The sequence below is a fragment of the Macaca nemestrina genome, chromosome 3 (assembly GCF_043159975.1).
Source record: "Macaca nemestrina isolate mMacNem1 chromosome 3, mMacNem.hap1, whole genome shotgun sequence".
NCBI classification, from domain to species: domain Eukaryota; kingdom Metazoa; phylum Chordata; class Mammalia; order Primates; family Cercopithecidae; genus Macaca; species Macaca nemestrina.
Genome location: NC_092127.1, coordinates 115,338,026 through 115,351,067, shown reverse-complemented (window position 1 = coordinate 115,351,067; position 13,042 = coordinate 115,338,026). Strand labels below are relative to the sequence as shown.

General features: G+C 39.3%; 1 long non-coding RNA gene across 1 annotated transcript in view; it reads left to right on the top strand.

Moving 5' to 3' along the window:
* The first annotated feature begins 659 nt into the window (after positions 1–659).
* Positions 660–13,042, top strand: part of LOC105499576 (uncharacterized) — a 38,632-nt gene continuing 26,249 nt past the window's right edge. Inside the window, exon 1 of the long non-coding RNA XR_011621176.1 lies at positions 660–987. This is a non-coding gene — a long non-coding RNA (uncharacterized lncRNA). The remainder of the gene's footprint in view (positions 988–13,042) is intronic.

The following is a 13,042-nucleotide window of genomic DNA, read 5'->3' as shown; positions in this document are numbered from 1 at the left end:
AAAGGCTAATATCCAGAATCTACAAAGAACTTAAACAAATTTACAAGAAAAAAAAAAAACAAACAAACAACCCCATCAAAAAGTGAGCAAAGGGTATGAACAGACACTTTTCAAAAGAAGACATTTATGTAGCCAACAAACATATGAAAAGAAGGTCATCATTACTGGTCATTAGAGAAATGCAAATCAAAACCACAATGAGATATCATCTCATGCCAGTTAGAATGGTGATTATTAAAAAGTCAGGAAACAACAGATGCTGGAGAGGATGTGGAGAAATAGGAATGCTTTTACGCTATTGGTGGGAGTGTAAACTAGTTCAACCATTGTGGAAGACAGTATGGCGATTCCTCAAGGATGTAGAACCAAAAATACCATTTGACCCAGCAATCCCATTATTGGGTATATACCCAAAGGATTATAAATCGTTCTACTGTAAAGACACATGCATACATATGTTTATTGCAGCACTATTCACAATAGCAAAGATTTGGAACCAACCCAAATGCCCATCAATGATAGACTGGATAAAGAAAATGTGGCATATATACACCACAGAATGCTATGCAGCCATAAAAAGGGATGAGTTCATGTCTTTTGCAGGGACATGGATGAAGCTAGAAACCATAATTCTCAGCAAACTGCAGGGGCCTTTGAAAACAGTATGCTGAGAATAGATAGGGCTCAAGGACAGTATCTCCAATTGAACTTTTAATGAACTACTGTAGGCGCCAAGAAGGCGGGCAGATAAGGAAGAGCATAGAAACAAAGAACTGAGTAGAAGGTTACATGTGGGAAAAGAAAGTTTGTTTTGCATTGCATTCTTTCTGCTGACGTGGGGTTTATGGAGTATAAACAAAGTGAGGCGGAGGCTCTGAGTGCGGCCACCATGTTCTCTGTGTGTCCTTGTCTTTTGTGTGTTCTTTCATTCTCCACCACCCCTGGCACGGACCCCAAAAAGTGGCGCAGCGAGCAGGGTCAGCATGGGTGAGTAGGGGAGAACAAGAAGGGGAACCCCCTAGGGGCGGGTAAGGCCCAGATATTGTTAAGGGGAACCTTCTTAAGCTTTCATTATGGGTAATTCCATCTCTCTGGCCTCAGAATATTTACGGCTGTTTCAAGGACTGTTGCTGTCTATAGGAGTAGAAGTGAAAGAAAAAGACTTTGAAGTGATTGTTTGCTTATGTTGAACAACATTGTTACTGGTTTCAGTATCAGACTAAAGTGCAGCTGAATCGCAGAGAATGGTTACAGGTAGTAAAAACTCTGCTTAGAGCTCTCCAGTTAGGGGATATTATGCCTCTAAAATTGTGGACCTTGTGTGACTCTATCACTCAGACATTAGAGTTACTTGAGACTGATTCAGAGTGTGGTAATGTAGCCACAGGAGGAAAGGTATCTGAGGATTTGGAAAAAATAAATAAATAAATAAATCTGAAATGGAGCCCATTTGTGCCAGGATAACAGAGGATGGTGGGGGTAGCAAAAGGGGGAGAAGAGAAAAAGCCAGCTCTTCCTTCTTCTAAGGGAAATTCTGACCTGCAGTGTATTATGGAAATGCTTCAACAAATATTACAGATACATTCTTCTAATTCACCTTTGTGAGCTTTCCCTGTTTCTTTTCCTTCTGCCCTGTTAAAAGAGGATTTTCCAGTGCCTCCAACCCCCCAGCTTCCTTATCTTTACCTTTGTTTGGCAAAGTTGAAGCCCTGTTCACATCAGACATACTTTAAATTTATACTAAACACCTGTTTAATATGTCAAAACCAGTGTATATGTATATCTTATTGTTTGTTAAAATATTATGAGTATTTCAATAGTCAATAAATAAGCACATTAATATTAACTATTAATATTAATATAGTATTAATAACCCCAGCTAGGAAATTGTTATGTTATAGGGGTGCATAGGTTCCACCAATTTACACTCCAAACAGAAGTTGAGTATTCGAGCTGCTTAACACATTAACTACCTCTTGATATTTTCTGTGTTTTTAAATTTTAACCATTGTATTGTGTATGTAATGATTCTCAATTTGGTATTAATATACATATTTCCTAGTGAGTAATGATGTTGGACATATAGGTTTATTGTCATTTCCTTGTTCTGCTACTTTTGGTTGGGTTATTTGCCTTTTCTTATTAATATGTTGAGATTCTTTATATTTGGGGATATGAGTATTATTATATATTATATATACTTTTAATTAAAAAAAAAATTTAAGGAGCTGGATCTGTTTCCAATTATTTGTGCTTCTTTTGCTCCTAATGCTCAGTTTTCAAATGGTGGCAATAATGTCCAATTTAATGCCTTACAAATTAAATTTTTAAAAAGAAATGAAAGCTGCCATTTCTAACTATGGACCTCAATCTCCTTTTATCCTTGGTCTTCTTGATATTTTTCATCAGAAAATTTGATAATTCCTATAGACTGGAAGACTTTGAGGGAAGGCTTTTCTTGATCGTTCTCAGTGGTTACAATTGCACAGCTGGTAAATGAACAAGGCACATGTATAGGCTAGGAAAAATATTATGTGTGATCCCCCTGGACCCACTGAGGAAAAACTCACAGGCACGGGCCAATATGCTACTCTTAATGCTCAGGCTGGTTTAGATGATGTTGCCTTTACTCAAATCAAGACTTTGTTTTTAAGGGCTTGAAATAAGGTAGAGATAACAGGAAAAACTTCCCTTTCCTATGTGAAGATTTTACAGGGCACAAATGAACTATATCCAGATTTCGTAGCCCGTCTTCAGGATGCTGTCTTCAAAATTGTGGGTGCTGGCCTTGCTTCAAAAATTTTGTTACAAACATTGTCTTTTAAAAATGCTTATGCTGACTGTTAAAAATTGTTAAAATCGTTAAAGGCCAATGGGGCCAATTTAGATAAATATATTAAAACTTGTGTTAGTGTTGGAGGGGCTATTTATAATGCTCAATTATTTGCTGGAGCTTTGTCTAAAGCCTTAAAAGGAAATAACAAACAAGGTGTTTGCTTTCAGTGTGGTAAACCTAGACATTTCAAAAAAGAATGTCATAAAAATTGAACACTTTTATCCCTCAAAGCAGAAAGCTGCCTTCAGAGGTGTACAAATATTGTGGTAAAGGTCGACATTGGACAAATAAATGTCGTTCCAAAACTGATAAAAGTGGAAATTTACTGTCTCCTCTCCTGGGAAACGGGAGCCGGGGCCCACAGGCTTGGGGCCCCAACAATTACAATACAAGTCTACTACAATATTCAGTGAGCAATGGCCTACAACATTAAGGAATAAATTCAAGTCCTCCTTAAGGATCCTACACCTTACCCCAGTTTCTCAGCTTTATGCGGCAACTAAGCAGAGTGCCGCTGCTGACTTAGCTATTACTCAGCCTTATACTTTGTCTCCTAATAGAGGAGTATATAAATTAGTTATTAGAGTGTGTGGCCCTTTGCCAAAAGGACATGATATTACTAATAAAATTTTTATTTTGGTACAAGTTTCACAATTTATACGCCTAGAGGCAGGGGAACGTATTCTCAATAGAGAGGGTTTCGTAGCACAGAAAAAACTGTTTTTTGGAAAACTTTAATTTCTAATCAAAAGCCCTTATGTTCATTGCACATTAACGGGATAGTTTTAAAAGAGTTAATTGATACGGGGGTGAATATGTCTATTATTTGTTTAAATTAGTGGCCTATACAATGGGAAAAAAGACAGGTTTCAGTTATACTCACTGGCTTGGGTGCTGCCTCTGTGATTTATCAAGACGTAGAACCTTTAACCTGTGTCGGTCCTAAAGGTCAACAAGGTCAAGTGTTTTTTTTTATTTTTATATTGTTCCTATCAATATTAATTTTTGGGAACAAGATCTTTCACAACAATTTGCTGCTTTTTTAAACATTCCTCATATTTCCTCAGCTGCCAAAAATAAGATGTTCAAAATGGGCTACAATCCTTTAAACTCATAGCCACCACTCCTATTTAGGTGAAACAGTGACCATTATTTAAAGAAATACTTAGGACTCTAAAAGAGTAAGTCAAAAAACAAATGGCCGAGAGTAATATAAAGCCACGTATTTCTGCATGGAATTCCCGTCTTTGTCTTGTCTTAAAACTATAAATGTTTACATTAAACCTAGGGAAAGTTTACAGCCTGGTCTTCCTAATCCTGCCCTTATCCCCCAAAGTTAAAACCAGAGAAAAGCAGCAAGATGCTTTTGTATCATTACAAACTCAGCTTTCTTTCTACTCACTTAATATTGCCATAGAAAAAATTTAACTGGATTTTCTTATTCAATATTTAGGTTATACCTTGGGGGCACAAAATATTCGACCCCAAAAAATTCAAATTCGACGTGATCATTTAAAAACATTAAATGATTTTCAAAAGCTTCTAGGAGACATTAATTGGATGCGTCCTGTTTTAGGAATACCAACATATCAGTTATAACATCTTTTTTCTATTCTAGAAGGAGACAGTCACTTGGACAACTCACGCCATTTAACTCCTTTGGCTTTACAGGAACTCCAGCTTGTTGAAGAGCAACTTCAAAAGGCCCTTCCTTTTGTTTATTTCATACTTTACCTTTTCCCACAGGAATGATTCATCAAACTAGTCGACCAGTAAAATGGATCTTTTTGTCCAATAAAATATCTAAACGCTTGGCTACTTATATCGATCGTTTAGCTGAACTGATCATCAAAGGATGGCATCACTGTCGACAACTTTGGGGAGGAGATCCTTCCTTAATTATCTCTCAATTCACTCATAGTCAGATCACTTATCTTCTTGCAACTTCTGATTCTTGGCAAGAAGCTTCATCAATCTTGAGTTACGGTTTATCCTTATCCCTCGGTGCAATAGGGAGAATTGTTTGCTATTTTCATAGTCTTACTTGATTTCCCTACTACTGGTTGTAACATTGTTAGTGATTCTCAATCCGCCGTTTATGTTACTTCTTATATTTCTCAGGCCACTTTACCTCTTTGTGCTACTTCTTCTCTTCAGAAATTCTTTTCTTTGTTATCCTTTACTTTGAGCCAACGTCGAGCTCCTTTATTCATCACTCATCTTCGTTCTCATTCTCAACTTTCTGGACCATTAGTTCATGGTAATACTCAGATTGATCTGCTTTTAATCGGCCACCTACATGCTGCAGAACAAAAATATACTCTACATCACACTAATAGTTCTGGCCTTCAATGATGGTTTCATTTAACTCACAAACAAGCTCGTTCTCTTATTCGAGCTTGTCCTTCCTGTGCTCCTTTGAGCATTCCATCCTTCCATCCTGGGGTTAATCCACGAGATGTCCCTTCTTTTGGACGATTAAAACGTTCATCATACAATTGATACCTTTTCTCATTTCTCTTATTACTCATCTCTTAGTTTGTTTCACCCTCATGGGCATTCCTCTTATACTTAAAACTGATAATGCCCCTGCTTATGTCTCTCATAAATTACAAGTTTTCTTACAGCAATACAATATTCAACATATCACCGGTATCCCGGGCAACAGTCAAGGTCAAGCCATCATTGAGCGCGCAAATTTAACTTTAAAAACTTAACTATTAAAACAAAACAAAAAGGGGGAAATGAGCCCCCCAGAAACCAGATTTTGAAACCAGATTTTGAAGGTTCTTTTTACCTTAATTTTTTTTGAATCAATGGAGACAATTGCAAGATTCCGCTGCCGTAACCCATCTTTCCTCACCTCCCTCGGTGATAGTCCCCACTGACAGTTTAAAGGTTTGGTATCCTAATGAAGAAGGTAAGTATGTTCAAGGGCAAGTTCTAAAACAGGGATGGGGCTATGCTCTTGTCCTTACAGGGAGCGGACCTGAGTGGTTTCCTACAAGATGATTGAAACCCTGTTGAAAAGAAAACTGGATTCAGCATGCATTTCTTCCTTTGTTAGATGTGCCTCGGCGGGGGACTTATTTCTCTTAGTGAGGCTTTGTATGAATATTGGACTTATATTCCCTTTCCACACTTGTATCAGGGAGTCACCTGGGGGGAGGCGGAAATTAAGGTTTTCACCAATGACACTACTTGGATGCCGTCCCCCTATATAGACAAGGATAATATAGAACGGGAAACGGGAATTATAAACAACACATACCAATTTGGAGTGGAAGGAGTTCCAATATGTATGGGAAATAGTTCTCATTGTCTCCGAAGATCGCATGAAGCCTGGGCTGTTCATTATAATCATAGTCATGTGACTGCTAATACTGTTATTATTGTAACTAGAAGTTTTTAATATAATCATACTGTATATAGTAATGAAACTATTCCTAGTTCTTTACTTTTTTGTCCTATTCTAGAGGTTTCTCCTAATATTGAGGTGCTGGAGTGAGAACAATGTCGGGGAACTAAACCCCGGATTTTATTAGAATACAATGGGATGCAAATAACTGATTGAAGTGTGTACAGTGATTTTCAAACAAAATTTAGTCACATACCTTTGAAATGACACTGGGTAAATAAAAGTATTGCTGCTAACAGTAATGAAACCTTGGTATGGCGTGAAGGAGGCCTGAAGTACAGAGTTATTTTTGGAAGTTGTTATCTGCAGGTGATGCCATTAGCACTTTTGTGGGGAATATGCCCCTTAATCTTTCTAACCCGAATAACTCCTTTCATATTCAGTTATATCGAAATACCTCCTGATATATTATTGCTTATGTCCGTAAGCCCTACCTATTATTAGCAGGGAATTTAACATGGGATAATGATACGGGGATTGTTAATTGTACAGATATGTGTACATTTTTGTCTTGCCTCAATCATTCCTGGTGGCACAACTTTACTGAGGATATTTATATCCTCAGGGCTCGTACGGAAATTTGGCTACCTGTTAACCTTACGCGACCATGGGGGGCATCACCTCTTGAAACTTATATTTGGACTTCTCTCCAGTGAACCCTCCGTGCCCTTGGACTTATAATTGCCTCGGTGATGAGCCTTGTCGCCATCGTCTCCACTGCAGCCATAGCAGGGCTCACTCTTCATCAAAGCATACAAAATGCTGAATTTGTGCAGCAATGGGACGAACAATCTCACCGGTTATGGCTTCAACAACGAAACATTGATTCTCAACTTGCTGAAAGATTGGACAACATGGAACAAGCCTTGACATGGCTTGGAGATCAGCTCACTGTCCTCAGTACTCGGATAACATTACAATGTGATTGGAACTCCACTCAATTTTGTGTAACACCTGTGCTTTTTAACATCTCTCAAAATTGGACCATAATCCAAAAATTATTAATAGGCCATAAAAATATTAGTTTGGACATCCAAGAGCTCACTCAGAACATTTCTGAAGCATTTTGACAACAATTACATGTGTTGTCCGGAACTGTAACCCTTCAGGAGCTGGGTCAGCGCCTTGCTGCCTTTAACTCATGGACCCAGATGAAGACATGGATTTCTACAATCTCTGGAAGTATATTGCTTTGGGCACTTGGATTGGGTCTACTTCTTTTGGTGATTCGATGCTCCCTCCATCACCTCCAAAAACAAAAGAAAACACAAGAACAAATATGGGCTACCTTTTTAGGATTGAGGCAAAACAAAAAAAAAAGGGGGGAAATGCAGGGGCCTTTGAAAACAGTATGCTGAGAATAGATAGGGCTCAAGGACAGTATCTCCAATTGAACTTTTAATGAACTCCCGTAGGTGCCAAGAAGGCGGGCAGATAAGGAAGAGCATAGAAACAAAGAACTGAGTAGAAGGTTACATCTGGGAAAAGAAAGTTTGTTTTGCATTGCATTCTTTCTGCTGACGTGGGGTTTATGGAGTATAAATAAAGTGAGGTGGAGGCTCTGAGCGTGGCTGCCATGTTCTCTGTGTGTCTTTGTCTTTTGTGTGTTCTTTCATTCTCCACCACCCCCGGCACGGACCCCAACAGCAAACTAACACAAGAACAGAAAACCAAACACTGCATGTTCTCACTCATAAGTGGTTTTGAACAATGAGAACACATGGACACAGGGAAGGGTACATCACACACTGGAGCCTGTCGAGGGGTGGGGGGCTAAAGGAGGGATAGCATTAGGAGAAATACCTAATGTAGGTGATGGGTTCATAGGTCCAGCAAATCACCATGGCACTTGTATACCTATGCAACAAACCTGCACATTCCGCACATGTATCCCAGAACTTAAAGTATAGTAAAACAAAAAGAAAAAAGAAAAAAGAAAAAGAAAAAAAGGATATTTAAAAGAAGATATCAGCCCGGGCTGCAGTGAACTCAAGGCTAGACTGGGGTAGGAGATGCTTCCAAGCTCACTGACAGGATCGGCAGGATTCTGTCTCTTTTCTCATGAGTCTTTCCATAGGGCAGCCCACAATGTGACTACTTACTGCATCAGAGAAAGCAAGAGAAAGACAGAGAGAGAGAGAGAGAGAGAGAGAGAGAGAGAGAATGCGAACAGGACAGAAGTTAGTTTTATAACCTACCAATCTTGTAAGTGACATGCCATCACTTAACTACACTCTTTTTGCCAAAAGCAGGTCACTAGGCCCAGCCTACACTCAAGTGTAGGAGAATATTTAAGTACCAGGAGTCAGAGACTGTTGGGGGACATTTTAGAGACTGTCCTACCACTTGATGCATGGATATTTGTTGAATGAATGAATAATTGCATAAATGAGGTTGTATACTCTGATGCCAATCAAAATGAAGGATCAAACTATGGCATCTCTGACAAAGTCAATATACATCATTGTACACTTACAGGTGAAAGCACATTTCAATGGAGGCCCATTTTCAAAAGGATCTGGCTGCTACAATTAGATATTTTTGTAGCTTTGTTGAGTCAGTGGGACAAGAAGGGCACTTCCTTAAAAAGTTTATTTGTGTCTGGTTGGGTGCTGCCAATCTGGATGTGGAAGGCACATATTACCAGTGAACTGTCTTTGACTCGCTCAAGAAGATTCAGACTTACAAAAATCTTAGACATATAAAAAAATCTTTCCTTGATTAAACAAAAAAAAGATTATTAGCACCCTCCCAAAATGCTTTTTGAAGTAATACATTTATCCAACAGACATAAAATAAAGACTTTTGGCTGCGAAATGAGTGAATACCAATGGCAAATATGAAATAACTTTTGCAGTTATCTACCTCAGTGTGGACACTGCATTCAGAAAGTATGCTGTGAAACCATGCTAAGTATCATGTCTGAGCCAGCCTCAAAGTGAGAGTCACTGAAACAAAGATTCCTGTAAAATACCTGCATCAGGAATTCCTAGCCAGAGCAACTAGGCCAGAGAACAAAAGAAAAGCCATCCAAATTGGAAAAGAAGAAGTCAAACTCTCTCTCTTTACTGATGATATGATTCCATATATAGAAAAACCTAAGGACCCTGCCAAAAGGCTCCTGGAACTGATACGAATTCAATAAAGTTTCAGGATACAAAATCAGTGTACACAAATAAGTCACATTTCTATACACTAATAATGTTCGAGCTGAAAACCAAACCAAAACACAATGACATTTACAATAGCCACAAAACATGAAATATCTAGGAGTTCATCTAACAGGGAGATGAAAGATCTCTACAAGGAGAGCCACAAAACATTGCTGAAAGAAATAGAGACAAAACAAATAAATGGAAAACTATTCCATGCTCATGGATTTGAAGAATCAATATTGTTAAAATGGCCATACTGCCCAAAGCAATTACAGATTCAATGCTATCCCTATGAAAATACCAGTATCATTTTTCACAGAATTAGAAAACAAACTTCTAAAATTCATTTGAAACCAAAAAAGAGCCCTAACCTGAATAGTAAAAGCAATCCTAAGCAAAAAGAACAAAGTTGGAGACATCATATTACCTGACTTCAAACTATACTACAGGGATACAGTAACCAAAACAGCATGGTACTGGCACATAAACAAACACATAGACTCATGGAACAGAATAGAGAACCCAGAAATAAACCTGCACACCTACAACTATCTGATCTTTCACAAAATTGACAAAAATAAGCAATGGGAAAAGGACTCCTTATTCAATGAATGGTGCTGGGATAACTGGGTAGCCAGTTATCATACACAAATTAACTCAAGATGGATTAAGATTTAAATGTAAGACTTCAAACGATAAAAATCTTAGAAGAAAATCTAGGAAATGCACTTCTTGATATCAGCTTTGGAAAATAATTTATGGCTAAGTCCCCAAAAGCAACTGCAATAAAAACAAATATTAACAAGTATGACCTAATTAAACTAAAGAGCTTCTGCACTGCAAATTACCAACAGAATAAACAGACAGCCTACAGAATGGGAGAAAATATTTGCAAACTATGTGTCTAACAAAGGTCGAACATCCAGAAGCCACAAGGAATTTAAATCAACAAGCAAAAACCAAATAATCCAATTTAAAAATGGGCAAAGGACATGAAGAGACACTTCTCAAAAGAAACCATGCAAGTGATGAACAAAAATTGAGAAATGCTCATCAGAGAAATGCAAATCAAAACCAAAATGAGAAGCTGTCTCACACCAATCAGAATGATTATTTAGAAGTAAAACATAACAGATGCTGGCAAGGTTGAGAAGAAAGGGGAATGCTTATACACTCTTGGGGGGGATGCAAACTAGTTCAGCCTGTGTGGAAAATGGTTTGGAGATCTTTCAAAGAAATTAAAATAGAACTACCATCTGACCCAGCAATCTCATTATTGGGTGTATATCCAAAAGACAACAAATCATTCCACCAAAAAGAGACATGCACTCATGTGTTCATTATGTCACTATTTACAATAGCAAAGACATGAAATCAACCTAGGTGCCCATCAGTGGTGGATTGGAGAAAGAAAATATGGTACATATACATCATGGAATACTATGCAGCCATAAAAAAGAATGAAATCATGTCCTTTGCAGCAACATGGATGCAGACAGAGGCCACTATCCTAAGCAAATTAACTCAAGAATAGAAAATCGAATACTGCATGTTGTCACTTATAAGTGGGGGATAAACATTGAATACATGTAGACATAAAGATGGGAACAAAAGACACTGGGGACTACTGGAAGGGGGAGGGAGGGGAGTGTGGGCTGAAAAACCACCTATTGGGTACCATGCCCACTACCTTGGTGATGGGATCATTTGGACCCCAAACCTAAGTGTCACACAATATACCCATGTAGCAAACCTGCACATGTACCCTTTAATCTATAATAAAAGTTGAAATTATATATATATATATATATATATATGTATAAATCAAGTTGGAAAAAAAACTTTAAAAGAAGTTTTTTAATTAAAAAAGTCTGCAGCACAGCTCTCTCAGTGTCCCATCTTCCTCCCAGAATTTGTGGTTGTTGATTATGCCAGATTTCTGAAACAAATCCTTGCTACAGCCAGCACTGGCCCTACCAGTAGGGAGGTTAGGTGTGTGAAAGGAAGACAAATCTCGGGTCCCCAAACTCACTAATCCAAAGGGAAAAGTCAAGCTGAGAACTGCATAGGGAAAACCTACCTCCCATTTTAGTCCTAAATAAGATAGCTACAAAGATAAAATGCTACATTCCTCCCTCGTGGTGGTCACCACTGGATGTCATCTGAGGGCTGAGGAATCATTGTCTTGCTTAAAAGCCTCCACTTTCTGTGATTGGTCTTGAGTTGGGGAGATGTGTAGAATGTCCCGTGAGGACTGGGTAGGTCCCTTGGGGCTGTGAATGGGCAAAGAGCCTCCACCACCACAGCTTGGCTGGCTTTTCCACTGGACCACTGTTGTACATCAACTGCATCGGGCATATAATCTCAGATTCAACTCCCAATCCCATTAGGGGTGATGCTACCATTTCACAGATGAGAAAGCCAAGGCTTAGGGAGAGCAAGTAACAGGATTTGAGTGCAGCATCATCTAGCTTGATTGCCACAACATGATTCCTATTCAGGGTCTGTTCTGTCCTGGGTTGAATAGTGACCCCTCACCCCCAAATTCACATCCATCTGGAACCTCAGAATGTTACTTGATTTGGAAACACGGTCTTTGCAGATGTAAATAGTTAAAATGAGGGCATACTGGATTAGGGTGGGCCCTCAATCCGGGGACTGATATCTTTATCAGAGAAAGGAGATGGAGATTCAGACACAGATGCACACACAGGGAAAAAGTCATGCCAAGAGGGAGGCAGTGACTGGAGTGATGCATCTGCTACCCAAGAAGGCCATGGACTGCTGGGAACTACCAGGTTCTGGGAAGAGAAAAGGAAGGTGATATGTTTTGGTTCTGTGTCCCACCCAAATCTCATGTTTAATTGTAACCCCCACGTGTCAGGGGAGGGATGTGGTGGGAGGTAATTGAGTCAGGGGGAGGACTTCCCCCATGCTGTTCTTGTGATAGTGAGTGACTTCTCATGAGATCTGATGGTATAAAAGTGTGTGGCACTTCCCTCTTTGCTCTCTGCCTCTCTTGCTTCATGATGGTAAGACATGCTTGCTTCCCCTTCCCCTTCGCTATGATTATAAGTTTCCTGAGACCTCCTAGACATGCTTCCTTTACAGCCTGGGGAACTATGAGTCAATTAAATCTCTTTTTTTTTTTTTTTTTTTGAGACGGAGTCTCGCTCTGTCGCCCAGGCTGGAGTGCAGTGGTGTGATCTCAGCTCACTGCAAGCTCCGCCTCCCGGGTTCACGCCATTCTCCTGCCTCAGCCTCCCGAGTAGCTGGGACTACAGGCGCCCACAACCGCGCCCGGCTAATTTTTTGTATTTTTAGTAGAGACAGGGTTTCACCGTGGTCTCGATCTCCTGACCTTGTGATCCGCCTGCCTCGGCCTCCCAAAGTGCTGGGATTACAGGCGTGAGCCACCGCGCCCGGCCGAATTAAATCTCTTTTCTTCACAAATTACCCAGTCTCAGGTAGTTCATTTTTTTTTTTTTTTTTTAAAGAAGTTCCAGGATACATGTGCAGAACGTGCGCAGGTTTGTTACATAGGTATATGTGTCATGGTGGTTTGCTGCATCTATTGACCTGTCCTTTAAGTTCCCTCCCCTTGCTCCCCATCCTCCAACAGGCCCTGGTGTG